The following is a 15,766-nucleotide window of genomic DNA, read 5'->3' as shown; positions in this document are numbered from 1 at the left end:
AGTTTTCTCCAGGGAAAACAAGACAAAAGATTACAAGTGCATTTGCACGTTCTCTGAATTTTATCATGTGAAAATACACGTGTAAAAATTCAGAAAACATTTCCCCATGATTGCATCTAGAAAGCTGCATATTGTGCAGGTTTCAAGACATAACCAGCAAATGTTTTTCAAGCGCCTCACAGTGGTAAGTGTGCATTAGGATCATGCAAAATTGTAATATCTCTGATTTTAGTGCAATTAGAGATTTTACAATGATTGCAAGGTTTTGATTGTGTCTGCTTGAGTATAGGGATTTTATTTCAATTTCAGCTTTCCAAAGAACCTCAGAATGGAGGTAGATGTGTTGGCTGGTAAGTCATGTTTATTATTTCTTAATTATTATAATTTAATTGTTATACACAGCTCATTTTAGAAGCCAGGAGCTTGAATATCAGAATTTAATCTAGTTTTTTTTAAATCAAATAGGTGAACACAAGCTGTTTTTCATTTCTTTCACAATTCAAATAGAAGTGCAGGATGCACTAGTCTTCCCCATCCTTGCAAAGGTGCTTAGAGCAAAAATGCTAGAATGGCAGCTGATGGGCCAGAATATTCCGTCTCCACAGACCTGTGGGAAGTGGTGGAATGGGGTGGCGCACTTGTACCGCTTACTGCAACGTGTCTGCTCTCAGTTCTGAGTGGATACATGGCTGATGGGAGGACACAGCTGTATGAAGGGGGAGAAGGAATAATATTGGCAGGACACGCAACCACTAATATTGTAAGGAGTTGGGTGTGTAAAATGGGTACAGTTAATGATTTATTTGACTTTTAGTGTTTTTTAATATGCTGTTTGTGTTAGGTAGTACTAATTGGTGACTTTTTTCTAGGAGCAGATATTAATCCGATGGGCATGGGAGTCCAAGAATTGGTTACTTCGGATAGTATTAAATCAAGTCCATTCTTCTTAATCATGAAAGACCAGCAGTCTCAACTCCAAAAGGGAATGCTATTATTTAAGCTCAATAGTCTTGGGAAAGTTCCGTAACAGAAAAATAAACTGTCATGGTGGCAATCTCTGGAAGCATGAAGGTGCATCCTGATCTAAACGTCAGTCAATGGCTAGGGTGGTAGGTGAATATATGCAAACTTACTCAGTTTACTTGGATTCAGCAAAGCAGGTTTAAAAAGGAAAGCAATTCGCCCAATTAATAGACAACTTATTCTCGCAATATTTGGCTGTATATCAACTCTGAAGACAATCTCCTTGACTGATGAAAAAGAGGCAGCCTTTATTGCAGATGAAGCAGGTACAGAAGTAGCAAATGTGTTGGAAAATTTGGCTTTAAAGACCCAAGGACGAACTAAAAGGGGAAGCAGTTACCTCTTTGCAGGCGGGGGAATTCATGCTATCCTTGACCTCACAAGTGTTGAAGTAGAAAATAGTATATACACGAAAACTAATTTTAAAATGACCCATAAACAAATTGTGCAAAACACACCAGGTATTAATTCTCCTTTAGGCCTTAACCAGACGTTTCCATTAATAAATAAATGTTCTTTGAAAATTGCTGGGCCATGCACAAGTGTATTCAATAGCTTGACCTTAATGTGACTTGCCTAGATTCAGTTATAAATGCAGAATGTGCAGTGTTTATAAAACTTAGTGTTTATGTGTCTCAGTAAAAAATTGAATAAGTAATAGAATAGACACTGCAATAATCTTCCATGTGAACCAAGGATGAATGTACCCTGTTAAACAATTGATCGGTGCAAATGGATCTAATTTTGATAATGAATCATGAACTTCATATGTTTGCTGTGGGAAAGGAAGAACAAAGTTGTTTATTGCTGGAAGATGACTTTGGATGGGAACGATCAGACCTGCAAATTTGTTATTAGCATCTTCTCGTGTCTTTTATATTAGCACATGTTTTAGCTAACACCACTCTCTCTCTTGCATTCCCAATTGCCCCATTCCTTAAAACCTTAAAATTTACTTAAAACTCTCTTCATTGACTGAACTTAGAACTGTAAATTAATGTGATGACTGCTTTGACTTGAACTGGTTTCCATTCATATTCAGTGGCAAAGATGTGTCACCTCGGGGAAGAAATTGTAGCCTGGAGTTGGAGTCCATTCTTGTAAGTAAAAGGTTGAACTTGTTCCGGAGAGTAAATTTGGACTCTTTACGCGCTATCACAAGATTCTTTGTCTTTTAATCACCATGTTGGCATGACATACCTATAGGTAGAATTGTTCTGGATGGGATGAGAATTTATTTTCATACTCCCCATGGAAGGACACCTAGGTTTAGTAGTACACCAAGCAAACAAAGTGGCTAAATGTGGTGATCTCAAGTGAGTCATCATCCAGAGAAAGGTTCTATCATAGAGATATGGAATATTATTTTCTGAAAGCATCAGTGAGCCAAGAGTTTAATTAGGAACCACATAGCCTAATGAGATTCCCTGATTTTTCCTAACACAGTTGTACATAATATTCTGGTTGAGATCCTTGGATGGAATGTCTATGGGTTAGCTAGGCTGCTCAAGGCACAACATGTTTTAGATGTGCTGTCAGAATTTTTATTAGTACTGTACAGGAGACCTGGCTTCTGACTGTCCTGCCATCCTGGTGCGTTCAACGGCAGATCAATTAGACAGTAATGACAGCAGTAGATGCCACTCTGGCTCCCTGATGTCAACCATTTCTGTTAAAGTATTGTGTTCAGATTGGCTATGTGAATTGCCCTATATGACTGGAGACCAGTGTCAACTTCTTCTGATCCAACTGTATGCAAGTTTCTTTAAAATGGATAAAGTCCAAAGCTGTTTTGATTACATAAAATTTGATTTGATTAGGTTTTTAGGATTCTACACTAAACTTTGTTAATCATTTGTGAGGATTTATTTTTACATGGGTGCACGTTAAAAAAAATACCCACACCCAGAAATTGCTCATGCTGCATCGATCGGTAAAATGGGTGAAGGGATTTTTTCCAGGGACAGGTAACAGTGTCTGGAATGGACTAAAACTGCAGGAATTGGTAGTCTCGCTCTGATTCCTTTATATTTTCCTCACATTATGGATGATTTCTATGCACAGTCTTCATTGTGATTTACCTTTTGAAATCTGGTAACTCCTGATACCAATATAATCAACAATTGTGGTCCACTTGTGCTAAGTGTCTAAGTCAGACTAATTCTTGAAGGTGAGTAATATTCCTCAGAGTGATTTGCACTCTTGTAAGGCGACAACGGCTGCTCATACAATGAATGAGATTTTTTTGCATATAAAATGTCCCTTTTAAATTATAGGTTTCCTTGAGCTTGCCTTGCTGCAATAACTTTTAAATTGGGCAACAGGGGTGGCCAAACTGATTATATTTTCATGCCACCAGAATTATTTGATGAAAGCTTTCATTTTGAGAAAGTAGTGCTCTGTCCATTTTGGCTAATCATAGTATTATGTTGTGGTGTAATTGTCTGATGGAACGGATGGCATGTTTCTTTCAAGGTACAAAATCAAACTGGCCTTCTCCTAATGGGAATAAGAGTAGTAATTCAGGTGGGGCTGGCTTGACTCTGCTGTAAATAAAAAAAATATTCTGTGCATATTGAAAAAAGGTTAAAAACATAGAAGTCCATACAAACTTGTTGAACATGAATCTCACAACATAAAGTATAGTCAGTTTTTATAGGAGAAAAGAAAGATACTTTCTCTTATAAAAATAGCAACATGTGCATGCAGCCATAAAACTGGTACTGGTTGTAGACTTTGTCAAATGGTAACTGCTTGTCACTTTCCAGTCCAAGAGATGGGTTTTGTGGGAAAAATTATAATGGCTAGACATACAGACCAGCCTTCTTAATTGCATTGCAACTATTGCACACATAAAACTGAGCACAAGTTATGGTAACAGCCAACAGGAGCCTTAACGTTAAAACAAGGTTTCATATTTGCATTAGGCTGGGATATTTACTGGTCCTAACCCTTTTTGAGCCCTTTTACCTGAGTTGAATAGAGTGATTGAACAATCTTTATAATTGTCTCCAAAGACTGGTAATAGACATGTAGGCAGCATGTTATATACCGACGATACAGTTATGTTGGTCAATGATCCTCTTGAACTTCAAAGAAAAATAGCTTTATAAAAGAATATTGACTACTAATAATGAAAAAAAAAATGCAATTAAACAAAAATTCATGTTTTTAGGAGAAAAATGTCAAATACTCTTTGCAGCCGGCTGTGAAGTGTATTGTATTGTATTGTATTGTATGAAGATTTGTATAGCGCACAGTTGCAGTTGCGACCCAACGGGTATCCAGGCGCTCTGACCGGATGGTTGGATGTTGTCAGCCACCGCTTCTATCTGGGTCCGCTATTCTAGTCCCCTCACTAGGATACAGAGAAACTCAGGTTGTTAGTGCCCTGGTAGTGATTGTTAGAAATTGCGCTCTTGGTTGGCTGAGGTATACAACCAGGCCAGGCAGGAATACTCACTCTAGTTAGGGTAAGCTGGTACACACAAATATATAGCCTGTGCTCACCCTGTGGTAGCTGGTCACAGAGCAGGAAGGAACAAGGGGAAAGCCAGGAAGCCTTCGTGATCACTTTGGCAGAAGTCAGAATTCAGCCCTCCTTCAGAAGAGTCAGAGAGCAGTAGGCAGCAGGGCAACAAGCAAAACGCAGTCCTTTCTGAAGACCAGTCTAGTTGAGTCCATTAGGCAGCACAACGGCCCCTCTGGCACTGCTTAGTTACAAGTCCAGTCATGTCTGATTTAAAGGGGTCAGAGCTGAGACTACTAATACCCAAACGTGCCTTTGAAATGGAGGTGACTTAAAGCAAATTCTGTAAAATGCGCATGTCCCCTTTCAGCCCAGTCCTGCCTGTCAGCCTCGCTGTTGGCAGTTTATTAATGCTTTGTGTGAGGACAGGACACTATATATTGAAGTGTAGATGTCAGCTCCTCCCTTCCATCTTAACCAGGAGGACCCATCTGTATGCAAATGAATGCAGAAGCTCTGAAATATCCTGTGTTTGTGGATGTCTAGAGGGAATGCACAACGTGTAGCTCTCACCCTACCTCAAATGTTTATTGGAGACAGACTGTAAGGCACACAAAGAGCTAAGAGTAGAGGAATGCCCACTTTCTGAAAGTGACACTCCTAAACTAGTAATGTTAAATTCAACTTTACCAGTAAAGATGATTGCTCATTACCTATCTAAAGATATAAAACATAAGGCTGCTACTCCTTTGCAATCAGGAATTACAACTTAACAGGTATTCTAAGAAATGCCCAATGTTAACCTATAAGCGGAGCAGGCCTCACAGTAGTGAAAAATTAAATATGCTGTTTGTCTCTATTAGGACATGCAAAGCATAAAAGTACATGTCCTACCATTTACTTATAGAGCACCCTGCCCTTAGGGCTACTTAGGGCCTACCTTAGGAGTGACATATGTGTAATAAAAGGGGAGTTCAATGCTTCACAAGTAGTTTGAAATGCCAAGTCGAAGTGGTGGTAAACTGCACACACAGGCACTGAAGTGGCAGGCCTGAGACAGGTTTGAAAGGCTACTTCTGTGTGTGGGAAAATCAGTGCTGCAGCCCACTAGTAGCATTTAACTTACAGGCCCTGGGTATATGGTATACCATCTTACAAGGTACTTACAAGTAAATTAAATATTTCAATCAGGTACACACCAATTACACACATGTTTAGGAAAGAAGGACATGCACTTTAGCACTGATTAGCAGTGGTAAAGTGCTCACAGTCCCATGGCCAACACAAAGAGTTCAGCAAAAAGAGGAAGAGGAAGACAAAACACTTGGGGTAACCCTTCATTGAAGGCCATTTTCCAACAGTGATCATGAAATTTAATGTGCAATGCGTTGGTTTTTCGGCTCTGCCGCTAATGAAAGTGCTTAGAGTAAAGATCAATCCAGTATCTTTTATAAGAGTAAATTATTAGTGCTTGATTATGAAAGCAGTTTTAACTGAAGAGAAAATAAGCTCATTAAAATGTCCTTTCATCTGCTCAATTCGCTGATGGTCTGCTCACTGAGACTTGTACTATGTTCCTGGGACCTATTGGCGAATATTAAATAGATTGATACTGTACAGTGCTCAGGGAAGTCCCTCCTAAGGACTACAAAATGCTGAGAGCAAAAAGCTCACGCTTTTGAAGAATGTGGTTGTTAGAATAACAAAACAGACATAGGCGTTTTAGGAACCATTAGTATTATATCCAAGTTTATTTAGTTGTTGCAAATATATAAACAATAAAATATGTAAACAATAACACTACGATTATATTTTGGGAGCTCAATGTTTATTGAATTTCCTGATTCTAGGTTGCATGATAGAATATTGAAATAGAGCATGAGTGTTGATCCTGTGCACTTTCAAAATGAATGCAAAGCACTCTGTTCAGCATCTACTGTTAGATTTTCCCAAGCTTTTACATTCTTGGCTTATGTATTTGTGAAAAGTGTTTCTATGAATTGTCATTAAGAAAAATTAAATATGAGAATTTGTTTCAACTGACCAAAATAATAATTCTGTTGTTTTGTATTGCTTTTAATGTGTCAGATTCATGTGGCTTTTTCAGTAAAAATGTGTAACTTTTAGGGGACAGCTGGTGTCCTAGGGCTCTCTGGAGTGTCTGCAAAAATCAGTTGCATTTACAAATATTATCTGTATAAGGGCATCCGTCCACTCACCCACTTTAGACATAATATTAACACCCAGTGCATGCACCAACTCACTGCCCTGAGGAGAGACAGGCATGGCAGAATCACTTCTTTGGTTGCATCCCTACCCTTCATTAGTTACTGATAACTTGTGCGACTCGTTCCAGTATTGGCTACTTTTTGGTCCTCCTCTTCACTGCTCATTTGTTCTGGCTTAGAAGGCTATAGCCTCATCATCATATGGGCATGATGGCAGCTGCATTATTGACCTATGTTCCTTAAAAAAGCATAGCTCCTGTCTATTACCCAAGAATGTAGTATTTTTTCTAAACGAAGCCAACAGAATTATGGGTTGTTTTGACCCATGACAAATGTGTCAATCAGGGAGCATGGTTAGCTACACTTAACATCCATTTAAACTACTCCTGACTGTAAAAGCAAACGTTTAGTCATTTAGAACCTGCACATTGTATTGTGGGAGTTTCCTAAAGAAGGAGTTCCCTCACTTGCTTAGGTAAACCACTTTTGTTTTCTGCACTTCCATCGTATTACAGATGCTGGTTCATGGGTAAAAAGGCCCTTGTTAGATGTGCCGACTGTGCCCCAAGAAGGACCCCAACAGTGTGGCAGTAGAGTTGCAGTCAGAGTCTCTTCAGACGTAATCTGTACCTTACCCTCATCGGTGGGAGCAGATTGAGGAGGTTCAACTAATTTTCCTTTTCATTTCACCTTTTGATCCTTCCTACTTTCTCTTCCACCATAATAACATAGTTTTAATCATGTTGTATTTTTTATTCCAACATAAACTGAGCACACTACTCGAATGTATGTACTGATGATGATTAGTTAGTTTAAAGTAGTGTGGATGTTCAAGTTGAATGTTTACGTTCCAGGCCACCTCCCTTCAGGAGCACAAGAAAAATGATAAATTAAAGAATGAATATCTTGATATGGCATGGTGAACTTCATTACCTGCAAAGTACAGGCCACTACTGAAACTAGTGCCCAGAGATTTGGCTGTTGAGTTCTGTTGAGGGTCTTAATCTAAGTGAAGGTGATCGGAGTGAAAAACATCAATGCAGAAAAGAAATAGAAAAACTAAAAATTGAAACTGAACTCTAAAAATTCCTAGTCACAAGTAGCTTTACCTTATGCTTGCAAACCCTGAAGGCAATATGGAGGGTGCTTTGGGAAAGGATTCTGCATGCAGACCTAAGCCAAATGTGGCTCCTGTTACTTGGTCAACAAATAAAAAAAGAACAATTGATGGACAGAATGCTGCACAACGTCAAACATTCACCCCAGTACAGAGATCTGGGACTAAATCCATCCTTTTTTGCGCCCTATTCCTTTCCAGTTCAGACCCAGCCATATGCAAATCAGTCTTGGCCTGTTCCCCAGGGGAACAGACCAGCCCAAACTGCCAGGCCAGGTCTTCCCTGGATTGGATACAAGCCTCCTGGGACAGGTTTCGGGGCATCACCCCTCATCAGTCAGGCTAGCTTGACTCAAGTGGAATGGAGAGCACAGGACCCAAGTCTTGGCATACCCGTCCCACTTGGGGTGACAAATGCAAAAAGAATAATTGATTGTGTTTTCTTTGTTCGATTACTGGTCACCTGAACAGATAAAAGTTGCACCAGTAGCACCTTCCAAAAAGGATAGACCTGTGTGCAGGACTATGTAATGATAAAGTGGAAAACAATTGGAGTTAAGAGGACAGTGTTAGCTACTACCAGCATTGAAAAGGAGAATCTGCCCGGGACACAAATCCCTGCTACCCTAAAAGTGAATTGAGCCCAAAGCCCTTACGATGCAGTTTCAGCAATATACCAGTCAAATGAGAATTTGGCATGAGGAGAGATTATACATTCCCTTTGCCCAGGCCACATATGCCCATTATTATGAAGCTTAGAAACATTTGGGTGAGGATCTCAAGAGTGAGGCAATAAGCACCTTAGAGAACTTTCCAAATGACAGCTGGAATATTACAAGATGTTCCTGAAGATGTCCATTCACTGACAAAGTCTCAAAGCCCAGAGTACCCGTAAGTGTGCTATACAAAAGTGTTCTCAAATGTACACTGACACTTGCCTCTCAAGTGGTGACAACTGTGCACATAAAAGAGTCTCACAGAGTTGTTTAGTCCTCAGAATGCACAAAGCCCGTGGGTAGCAAAATGTATTAGGTTCTGGTGCAAGAGAATATGTTATGGAAGAGGCACAGTAGATCCTGCAATCTTTGCCAGAGTGCATCATAGATTCTTGTATTATCTGTTCTTCATGGAGCAGCTAGGGACAGGTGCATTAGCCATTGGACTTCTTGAACAACCTGTCTATTGTAATTTCCATTCAACTGTTGAGAATGGAATCTCTAGCAACTCACAACAATATTTCTCATTAAATTCCAGAGTGTGATTCAGGAAAAATAACTGAATTTGAGGAGCCACATATTACTAAAAGGTATACCCTCCACATGCTAGCTTTTAGTTTTTGAGAGAAGGTCCAGCACAACCTAATCTCCAGCTAAATATGAGATTCATTAATTCCTTTATTATAGAAACTGCACTGACTGGAATCAGCAGAGCAATGAGCAGCTGACTCAAACTCATACATTGCATACTGCACTAACTTTCCTCAGTGAGACGAGTAGGAACTTTGGGCCAGATGTATGCAGCATTTTTACGGTTGCAAGAATCGGGCCATTTGCAACCAAAAAAATACTTTTTCAAATGTACAAAATTCAAAATGCAATTTGATAACTTGTAACTGAACTGCATTTTGCATTTGCAATTCAGTATTCGGAATGGGCGTGTTTAGGGCATCCATTCCAAATACTGCATTGGTATGGTATGCATTACTGTTTTGCGACTGAATTCTAGTTGCAAAACAGTAGTACTTTACCACCAGTTTCAATCTGGTGGTAAACCATTCAGAAAGGGGGTCGGGCCCCCAGGGACCCCTTCCCCTTAGAGAATGTAAATTAAAACATTTGTTAAGAGCAGGCACTGGTCCCACGGACCACTGACTACTCTTAAAAAATAAAACTTCAGGATTTTATATTTTTCTCTTTAAACGCATACCGTTGTTCTTTAAGCAAAACTGTCTGCATTTTTAAAAAAAAGCATTTCTTTTGTACAAAGCAATCACCGACATGGCTGCCTGCTGACCTCAACAGGCCACCATCCCTGTGATGGCGGTGATTCCTATTGAGTCAGAAGCTGTGAGCTACCTCATTAATATTCATGAGGTATGTTGATGTGTGACCCACAAGAAATCCCTAAATGAAACTCAATGAGTTTCATACATTAGGAGTACCGATTTCCTAATTGTGATTCAGAGAGACTATCAATTAGGAAATCGGTATTCATAATGTTGGCACATCTGGCCCTTTGTGGTTAAGACGGTGACTGAAGGAATCAGAAAATCTTATATTAGTATATTTGGATAAAATGTTTCTTGAAGTGACATAATGAAATTTCTGGAATTGTGTCCAGAAGACTCTTTAGTCTCTATAGTGGAAAAATCAAAACTAAGTGATATTGCAGATGATGTGGGTTGAGGTTAACAATAACTCATTTTTGTTTTTCCCCATGATAATGAAACGATTGGCCAATTGACTGGTAGGCTGCCATGAACAGGTAGAGCTGTTGAGATATGCACTAAAGAGTAAGTGAATGCAAAATCAAACAAAAGAGTTAACATGTGGATACGGGGTACATTGGCTCTTGACATTTAGGGGCTTATTAAGATGTCACTCGGAGTTGCCAGAGCGCATTCCCATTGATTTTAATGTGGACCTTAGATGTCGTCTTGGAACCAAATCAAATGCCGCCCTAAGATCTACAAATGCTGCATACAGTTGGTCTTTTCTTGGAAGACATTCTTTCCAACAGATTAGAATAAACTGAAATATGTGGTCTACTGTACTAACTTTTGAAAGATAACCTGCCTGTAGGGGAGACAATGTTTTGGTATCACTTACCAGTTTTGCAGTTTATCTAAAACCTGATGAGAAATCACCTTTGGAGGTTCTCAATCAAACTGATGGGATGATAATTTCTGGAGTTGTTCTTATCTCCCTTTTTCTACTCAGGTACAATTCTTGTTCCATGCCACGAGGCAGAGATGCAATCTCCTCCCATGATTCTGTTTGACAATTTGTTACTGTAAGGTTCCCAAACATCTAACTCTGAGCGGTAGAGATCCCTTGGTATTTTATCAGGGCCAGGTGTTTGTTCTGCTTGGGTTTTCGGATCAGATGGAACCCGCTCATCAGAGCCTCACTGTTAGACCTGGCACCTTGGCGTGAGTTTCCCTTCCACTTTTTGATGGTGTGCCTCGATTGTTTTGCTGGTGTTGTCCGCTCAGGGCACTGCGCCACGGCTAATCCGTGCCGCAGTGCAAGTGCTCCCTAGGTAAAGTGTACCTGTAATTGATGTCCACGATTGGTTTATTGGATTCACTGTCAGTCCCCAGTAAAGTGCACCAGGGGTGCCAGGGCTCGTGAATGCCAATGCTGCTGGTGGGCTTGCAGCGCTGGTTCCGCCACCCACGGAAGCGGCCTTGTAAAGTGTGTCTAGGGCCTGCCACCGCAGACCCTGTGCGCGGTCCGGGACCGTCGCGCTGACTGCGCAAGTGCCCCCACTTGCCAGTCCCTAAACCTTCCCTTACTTACATATTAGCCACCCCTCTGGTAGGCCCAAGGGCCGGGTGCATTGTAGGCATAAGGTAGGACATGCCCTGATGTGTGTGGCATGTCTTAGTAGTGAATTACAGCCCTTGTCGTTTTTCACTATTGAAGGCTACCTGCTCTCCTTAGGCCAGAATGGGCTGCTGGGATCACGCCAACGCTGTGACCCCAGTGGACTCAGAGAGCATGGTAGAGTGTCAAGTTTGGTATGCCTGAACTCAGGATGATAAGATACTTCTTGTAGTCAAGTTTATTTTAATATCCTGGGTTTGTAAATACTACTTTTAGAAAGTTAGTATTTACTGACCTGACCATCTCAGTCCGCCTCTGCTGTGTGTATGTGTTCTGCCTGGCAACAGTAAGGAGCAGGGTGGGGGGATCCCCAGAGACAGGTTGGCTGCCAGGTGGTGGGTAGAGAGATTACACCTGGATGGGTGGGAGGAGTACACCTTGACTCTTGAATAGACCTGTGCTCTGCCACCACAAAGCCGGCGCCACCCCCTGTGGGGCGGCTGATGTCTCTGCCCTGCTGCTGAAAGGAAAGAGCAGAGTCACCATAACAAAGTGCTCCAGAACTGGACTGAGCCAGGCCTAGGCCCCCTGGCGCTAAAGAACAAAAGAATCATGGTATAAAAGTAGGAGCCTGGCTCCTAAGAAATCAGAATCCTGTTTACCACAAAGAACCTCTGCCCGACTAGAAGGAGAAGAAGACGCCGGAGGAGCTGGCCTGCTGCTTGCCTTGCTGAGAGAGGAGAGGAAGAGACTTACTGAAAAGACTTTGCTACTTTGTGCTTGAACATTCTCCAAGGGCTTGATCTGAGCTTGCCCCCTGAACTGAACCCCAGGAACAGTGGGTTCTCTGTGCTTCTTGCTCGTCCTCCAATTCGAGCCGTGTGTGCATCCCGCTGGAAAAGAGACTGCGCCCCTCATCGCCCCTCCTAGGGCCGTGACACTCAGAAGCTCGCCTGCCTCCAACCCATGAGAGCCCCGTTCCGTCCGGAGCCGCTCTCTGTTCCCGGGCCAGGCCGCCTGCATCCCTGTCACCGCCTGCCATTGGAGTGCGCTGAACGCGCTATCCCCCCTCCTGCCGGAAGCCGTCCGACGACTGTGATCTACGCCGGGTCACCCAGCTGCACTAACCGTGCCCTGCGACCCCGCTTCGCTATCCCCGGACTTCTCAGGCCGCGCCGCCCCCGCTGTGGAGACCCTCCTGCACCGCCGTGCTAAAGGGTCGCTGGCCGCGCCTGCCTACGTGCCCACACCTGCTGATTGAGGACCCAAGAACACTTCCCAAGCTGAGAGTCGCACCGACCTGTGCCGACTCTCCTAATCACGAAAGAAGTCCAGTATCGGGCTCGGGGCCCGCAACGCCTTATTTCCCCGTTCGCAGGAACCGATCTCTGTGAGTACTGGACCTACAAGTAAAGAGACTACGAACTATCCATTTGAAGCTACGAACAACGAACATTTGCCCGCTTTACAACCTGGTGGCATAGCGAAAACGTTATTGGTCTTGTGATAAGTCTGCTGAGATATATATACCTATTTTTTTACATAAAGAAGCGTATTTTTATATATATCCAAGTCTGGTGTCCGTTTCTGGGGGGATTGATGTATTTACTGTGTGTATGATTGTAAGTGCTTAACCAACAACGCCTGAGGAATCGCCTTGGCTGCTCACGCCACGCACCTAGAGGGTGAGCAAGGGTCATTCGCGAGGGGTTATCCTGCGCCCTGACGGGGAGGAGAGGGTTCCTGCTTGACACAAGGGCAACCTTGCGCCAACCAGAGACCCCCGACTCTAACATTGGTGGCAGCGGGTGGGATTTCGGATTTGCACTTGTAATTTACATACAGTGAATTATTAATCACCAGATAGTGAGAGCAGACCAAATAACGCAGCCACAGGTTTGTAATTGTTGAACTTTGTTGAGACATCTGCCATTACTGCAACCATGCCTGGCTCACACTCCGCTGGGAGGGCCCTCTCTGTGATTTCTGGAATCGATGAGGTGGATTGGGAGAGACTGGAAGGCTACACGATGGAGCAATTGAAAGGCTACAGTGTACAATTCAGAGTCCCCCATGCTGGATGCAAGAGGAAGCCCCAGTACACCAAGGCGTTGAGAGCCTGGAAGGAGTCACGAGACCTACGGAATGCGGGGGACATCGTTCCACCAAACAACCTTGAGGAGCCCAGCAGAGTCCGGTCGCCAGAGGAGCTGGCAGACAGGGCAGCAGACAGGGCGCATGCAATGGAGATGGCAAAGTTGGCAGGACAGATGGAAATGGAAAAGCAGAAGTTGGCCCTGGAGGCACAACAACGCCAAATGGATCATGATATCAGATTGAAGGAGTTGGAGCTGAAGGCGAAAAGTTTGGACACCGCTCCTTCTGGTGGCAGCACTCCACCAGCGCAGGTAGAGTCCAAGGTGTACATCCCCAAAGATGTAGTAAAGGAGTATTTCAGAAAGGATGACATAGGGCAGTGGTTTAGGGCCTACGAGGTGGCCATGTCCTCACACCGGGTCCCTGAGAAAGACTGGGGAGCGGGGTTGTGGGGAAGGTTCCTTGCTGAAGGGCGGGACACACTGTTAGATTTACCCTTAGATCTCCAAACCTCATACCCCCATATGAAGGAAGCTTTAATGACCAGGTATGGGTTAACTCCGGAGCTATATAGACAGAGGTTCAGGGAGACCAAGAAGATCCCTGAGAGTACGTATGTGGAATATGTGACCTTTTTCTGCAGAGCGCTGGATGGTTGGGTGAAGGGTAGCAAAGTGAATGATTATCAAGGGCTGCTTGATTTAATTGCATGGGAGCACTTGTCCAGTCAATGTTTTCCTGAGCTACGCCAGCACCTAATTGATAGCAAGCTGTCCAACCCGAGGAAGCTTGCTGAGGAGGCGGACCGCTGGCTCAGCACCAGGGTCCACAAGGGTCAAGTGGGAGACTCCGCCAAGGGTGGGCAGGGTCCCCAGCAGAAGAGTGGGGGGGACAAGGGTAAACAGAAGGGGTTCCAAAAAGGCCCCCAAAGTAATTCCCAAGGGAACCAGCAGAAGGGTTCTCAGCCTCCCCCACCCCCGCAGCAGAACGGGGCCCCGACAGGTAGACCTGTTCCAAAGGGGCCCTTCAATTGTTATAAGTGTGGTGACCTGGGTCACATTGCCTCTGATCCTAAGTGTCGCCTGTTTGGCAAGACCGCACCCACTGGTGCTCCCCCCCGGCAAGTAGCTAGTGTTAACTTTGGGGAGGAGGTCGCAGTCCAGGAGGGTGGGGGTCCCGGGCAGATGACCCTAGTCTCGCTAGGAGACAGTGAGATGGTCCCTGTAACCTACCTGCCCTCTAACACTAAGAAATATGGGCAGGTGGTGACCATCAATGGAAAGAAGGTTGAGGCTCTTAGAGACACGGGAGCCAGCGTGACCTCGGTGAGGCAACACCTGGTGTCTCAAGAGCAAATTGTACCCAATGCCTACTGTAGGGTTGTCAATGCTGACAACGTAGAGAGTCGTTGTCCAATGGCTCAAGTTCCCTTTGAGTGGGGGGAGGTCTCTGGTACTCTACAAGTCGCTGTGAGAACTGACATGCCTGTAGACTGTCTGCTAGGGAACGACCTGGAGAGTTCCCCTTGGGAAAAGGTGGAGAAGACCACGCATCTGAGGATGGTGGGTCTACCCGACTGGGCGTGCGTGACCACCCGGTCCATGGCAGCCAGTAGGGGTGTTGAGAGGGTCCTGGAGCCCGAGGGAGAGGTCCAGGAACCGGCCTTAGGGAGAAGGCGCAGGAGGCGCGGGAAACCGGCCCCCGAAGTTCCCACGGCCCAGGAGGAAGCAGACCCGGAGGGGGATGCTCTGGAGCCTACCGGGGAACAGATTGCCGAACTGGGAGATCTGCCTGAGCTGACCCATTGGCAGCAAGAAGGAGGTCCCTCCAGGGAGGAATTCTGCAGGGAGCAGAAAGAATGCCCTTCTCTCGTGGGTATGCGGCAACAGGCTGCAGACCAGGCCAATGGTGTTCAGGCCAAAACACACTACGTGTACTGGGAGAGTGACCTCCTGTATTCCGAGCCTAAGGCTGCTGAACCTGGGTCAGCCCGTGTGCTGGTGGTACCCCAGAAGTTCAGAACCTTCCTACTGGGGCTGGCTCATGATGTGCCGTTAGCAGGACATTTGGGGATGGACAAGACCTATGACAGGCTTGTCACCCACTTTTACTGGCCCCAAATGCACAAGAATTCAGATTCCTACTGCAGAACCTGTCAGACTTGCCAGGCAAGTGGTAAGAGCGGAGGGAAGCACAAGGCTCCTCTGCAACCTTTCCCTGTGGTCGGTACGCCATTCCAACGAGTGGGTATTGACATTGTGGGGCCTCTGGACCCCAAGACAGC

Source organism: Triturus cristatus, chromosome 10 (assembly GCF_964204655.1).
Source record: "Triturus cristatus chromosome 10, aTriCri1.1, whole genome shotgun sequence".
NCBI lineage: Eukaryota > Metazoa > Chordata > Amphibia > Caudata > Salamandridae > Triturus > Triturus cristatus.
The sequence above is the reverse complement of the archived record's forward strand: the minus strand, read 5'-3'. Positions refer to the sequence as shown.